Below are 5,327 nucleotides of genomic sequence, written 5' to 3'. Positions count from 1 at the left end.
ACAAGGCAATTCTGAGCGTGCACTTATTCCACAGTTGACCTGTAAAGGTACACCTTGGTCTGGTTGTCACTCAATCACAGGGTGACATACAATTCATATCTTCCCCCCTCCCACCAGTCATGAATGATAAACACCACATTGCATAATAGAAATAAACAGAATTTCAGTGTCCTCCGCGAGACAATACTCAAGGACAAACATGGCGCATGCTTGTCTTTTTCTTTAGCTTTTGGAGGATTTATTTTTGTTCTGTGACTCTGTATTAACCTTTGTCATTAAGACTGTTTTTTCTTTAGTGTTTTGTTGCAGAGTTTTGCTTGTTTGATATTCATTCAGGATCGAATATCCTTTGGGACATCTCATTTTGCATGTTGTCTGTCATGCCTCTAAATCCGTTTTATATTTGATCATGTTATGTTTGTTTTTTTGGATTCTTGTTTCCCGTTTTGCACTTCCTGGTTTTATTTTGATTTCCATAGTTACGCATTAGTTTCCACCTGGTCTCAGCCCCACACTTGTTTCTCATCACCATAGCCACTATTTAAGCCATTGGTTTTCTGTTCCTCGGCCTGGGAACTTTGCTATTGCTGGTTGCATTCTACTTCCTGCTGTTGCTTATGCATACTGCTGTACAACCTGCTACATGCTTGCTGCTCCAATCTTCATGCCATGCTTTTCGGTTTTGTCCACGCCAAGTAAGTTTGTTGTTTTAGTTTTTCATAGCCATACCATTGTGCTGTTTTTGTTGATAGTTCATTATTATTCATGCCATCGAGCAAGTGTTTTTGTTTCGTGTTTGTATTTCTTAGCCTAGTATTCGTACCTCCTTGTGAGCGCTCTTCGTTTGCCTTTTTTGATTATAGTATATAAATAAATGAATCATGTACTCACATTCTCGCCTGACTCGTTCCAAATTTCCTCTGCATCAAAGAAGCAAAACTAATCCAAGTCAAAGTGCTGACATTCTCCGGTTCTTGCACAGGTTTTGTCCAGGTACTTCCTCCCATGTCTCAGCGCTATAAATGTAATGCAACTTTACTGTTCAGGTTATCATATAAGACATATGTCCTCTCATCTGAGCAGGCTGCATCAGTTTATGCCAGGGATTTTCAACTAAAGTGTTATAGGGGCTACATTCCCAGGAAGCTAAGGACCATGGGGCTTGTCCCTTTACTATTAGTCTCATTTAGTTCTTCTGGAGAACCAGAGTCCTCGACAGTAAACATTTGATTTTTGTCCATTTTGTCAGAATTACGGGAGCGTTTTGCTGTTTTTAAGGACATTCTGCAAAATAAACTAGTCAATGATCTCAATGACAACACACTAGTATTTCGCAAGGCTCTGCTGCAAAATTGTGAGTTTGTCACATATTTTTGAGCTGACCTTTTTTTTCCCGTTCATCACTAATTATTACTCACTGCAGACTTTATGAGAGCCAACCCAGTGGGCACCCGTCATTAGTTCAACGTCGAGGTGAGGTTGAAAATACGTCGCGACCTCACTCAACCATATCCCGACCAAATCACAACCAACGGACCCCACCACACCATATGTTGCAAATCTGGTTTGTTTTCATCATTGGGGGACATCGTCTTTTCAACGTCTTTTCAACGTGTACAATTCAACTTGCCAAACATTCTGCGCGCATCGGCCATTTGCGACAATTTTCAACGAAACCGCTGCTTGATGGCAGCGTGAACTAAAAGCCAAGCTTGTGCGCATGCGCGCTGAAGTACTTCCTTCCCAGTCCAGCAAGCAAGACTAAGAGCGAACATTTGAATTGGAAATCAAACTTTTTCACTGCAAAGAAAACCATCAACGTCCATAAAGATTCAGGTTTGTACCTTGAGATAATACTGGTTATTTATATCGATATAATTTTGGCCCTTTCACAAGAGGGTTGCAGGAAAACGTTTATTTTGACTGTATAAACTGGACCTGAGCAAACTTTCTTTTTCTCCCCAAGCAGACAACAATTTTTTTCCCCACCTGCCCAAAAGCAAACAATTGTTTTTCCAGGCTAACACAAAACAAACAATTTTTTTTGGTTCTGTACCCATTGTCTTTTACAGCCGCGCCAGTCACTGTATTAATTTACTTCCTCTTGATTTTGATCTTCAAAACACCCGTCTGGATGGCAGTTAGGTTTTTCTGGCTCATTTTAATATTTATTTAAAATGTTGCCAGTTTATTTTAAGTACAGGTACTTTTTAATTAGTTTGACTTGTTAGCAAGGCTTTGTCTCAAAAGGCAAGTCCACGGGTCGCCCATAAAAGGATCCATGTAATATTAAATGCTATGATCATGCTATGATTTTTTTATTTTACTGATTAGGCCAGTACTGCTATTACAAGAGCTTTTGTCAAGTATTGAAACTTCCAAATGGTTTCACTGTTGATCTGTTGGCCAACATGTATACTAAAATATATGACAGTAAAATATCCAGACAGATTTTGTTGAAAGATGTTTTATGATTGACAATAAAAGACTGCACGGAGCGCAGAAATTTTTGGGGGGTACAACGTTTTTTCTCTTGGCACAAGAAGGCAACCAACTTTTTTTTTTTTGCAGAGCTTACCGGAGCAAACTTTTTTTTATATATATATACGTCAGGAGAACAAACTATTTATTTTTCAGTTTTTGCGAAACAATCTCTTTTTTTCCCAACAAAAACCTCCCCTCCCCCACGTTTCATCTGGTCCGCCCCTAAGTCTATGTACATGTACCACTACCGGTAATTGAAAAGCAGAATGTTAATGCAAGGCAATGTACCAATGATTTCAGTTTATGCATATGGAACGACACAGTACACTTGCTATGATACATATGATACCAAAAATGATCATTTTTTGATAAAACTGTCCTTCCATGTGCAGAAATTGGAGACAGTGGAGGAACTACTCGACCTTGACGAGTTGAAAAAACTCAACCGAGCAAGAAAGATTTGCTGGTAAGTAATTATAACATTATAATTGTGTAGCTGTTTTTATATCGGAAACATTATTGTATTTAGATAAAAATTTCAGGTTATGAAATCGTGTAGATAAAACATGTGTAAATAAAACAGGCCCTATACTTGAATGTATATGTATGTGTTTGCCAGCCCCTTCCCCCAGTGTATGCTAAACACATTCTCTTGTATATTTGCAGACAGCCAGGCTCTCAAAGATTGGTGGATATTACTTAAAGAGCTGTTTAAGCACCATCATGGACAGGTATTTTCATCTTTTTTTTTATATATATTAAAAATAGGCGATGTAAGACCCAAATTCTAATCTATGAGTGCTAGATCGGAATTATAATAATGCAAAATTCCGTACTTTTTGGCATGCATGTATGACGTGCGTGTTCAATTTCAGGTTCATGACAAATGAATTAATGTCCAATCTGAACATGAAGGGGAGAGGGGGAAAAAAATAGCTTTGCCGAGACGAAGCTGCTCGATTTAGTCACAGGTGAGTTTGTGTGTGTGTTTATAACTTGATTGGGGTGAATCACATGCACCCTTAATTAATTTGTATTATTTTTGCCTGTTTACAGCTAGTGTCTTGGATACCCAGAAGGGGACCGAAACGATGGTCCATGATGCCATAAAAAATAAACTGAAATATGCCCCTGGACGGAAGGGAGGAATAAGATGGGCATCACAGGCTAAATAAATAATTATATCGATTGACATTCTCCATTTTCTTTGTACTTAATTTTAATTTTGCATTAACAGGATTCAGCCTGGAGCTATATATGCACTATGTTTTGTTGTCTTTAATTATATTTATATATTGGTTGACAATTACGTTGATAATTGTTTGGTTGATCTTTGGTTGAAACTGAAAGTTGAATCAACGTTGAAACATTGATGTAGATTCTACGTCAGTATTTAAACGTTGATCCAACTTTCCATTTCAACCCAAATCCAACGTTATTTCAACACGGGAAAGTAACATTGTTTCAACATTGATTAAACGTCTCTGTTAGGTAGAAACTGAAAGTTGAAACAACGTTGAAACATTGACGTTGATTCAACGTCGGTATTTAAACGTTGATCCAACTTTCATTTTCAACCCAAATCCAACGTTATTTCAACACGGGAAAGTAACGTTGTTTCAACGTTGATTAAACGTCTGTGTTAGGTAAAAACTGAAAGTTGAATCAACGTTGAAACATTGACGATTCAACGTCGGTATTTAAACGTTGATCCAACTTTCATTTTCAAACCAAATCCAACGTTATTTCAACACGGGAAAGTAACATTGTTTCAACGTTGATTAAACGTCTCTGTTAGGTAGAAACTGAAAGTTGAATCAACGTTGAAACATTGACGTTGATTTAACGTCGGTATTTAAACGTTGATCCAACTTTCATTTTCAACCCAAATCGAACGTTGTTTCAACAGGGAAAGTAACGTTGTTTCAACGTTAATTAAACGTCTCTGTGCCCACTGGGAACAAACATAATAAAACATCACTTACTGTACAAGGCGCGCTGTCATTAGGATGCCGCCTGCTAAGATGTTCATATATTCCCATTTAGATTAAAAATATGTTTCATATTTGTCGCGAAAAAACGGGGTGGGAGGCAGGGGATTCAAGCACTTTTAATGTCTAGAAAAAGACTGTCAAAGTTTCCCAACCTGTCGCATTATATCACCAGGCACCTTCTGTCCAGGTGAGAGACATGCTTTATTAATTATGCAGCCCTTTTTTTCTCGCCTTGGTTATGTTTCCTGTCTGAAAATATTACGTAAACCAACTAGCTAGCTGCTAAGCTAACGAAGCTAGCACACAGAGAAAGGCAGCGCCGGTCTGAAGGAAGCTACTCCCCTGCACCACTTCCCCGAAGAGAACTGGCACTCCATTCGGCGACAGAAAGTTCTGTAGTATGGCTTCTTTGGCTTTTTGCACCTTACTCATGGATAGGTTGGCTCTGCTAGAGATCCGTGTCCGCCAGTTAGAGCAATGCAATTTCGTAACTTTAGATGTTGCGGACAAATCCGCTAGCGTTAGCTGTAGCGAGCTAACTAGCCCAGCTTGTAGCAGCCCTAAGCGGCCTACAAGCTACGGTGTACCGGTTGAGACGCATAACAGATTTAGCCCTTTAGCTAGTCTTACATCCCAGTCCACCGAGCACCACACTTTAGTCATAGGGGACTCCATCACCGAAACATAAAGCTTAGCAAACCATCCACAATTAAGTGTATTCCCGGGGTCAGAGCACCTGACATTGAAGCTAATCTTATCTAGCTAACTCGCAACAGGCCTAGTAAACACGTACGACAGGCTAACCGCACCACTAGTTATGCGAACATAGTTATGCACGTTGGCTCCAAT

General features: G+C 39.1%; 1 long non-coding RNA gene across 1 annotated transcript; it reads left to right on the top strand.

Moving 5' to 3' along the window:
• The first annotated feature begins 3,142 nt into the window (after positions 1-3,142).
• Positions 3,143-3,675, top strand: LOC133557088 (uncharacterized). Its single transcript, XR_009807686.1, has 3 exons — positions 3,143-3,215; positions 3,360-3,455; positions 3,541-3,675. It is a non-coding gene; the product is annotated as an uncharacterized LOC133557088 (long non-coding RNA).
• Positions 3,676-5,327: the final 1,652 nt, after the last annotated feature.

Source organism: Nerophis ophidion, linkage group LG08, assembly GCF_033978795.1.
Source record: "Nerophis ophidion isolate RoL-2023_Sa linkage group LG08, RoL_Noph_v1.0, whole genome shotgun sequence".
Lineage (NCBI taxonomy): Eukaryota > Metazoa > Chordata > Actinopteri > Syngnathiformes > Syngnathidae > Nerophis > Nerophis ophidion.
Note: the sequence above shows the minus strand (reverse complement) of the source record. Positions and strands in the feature narration are given on the sequence as shown.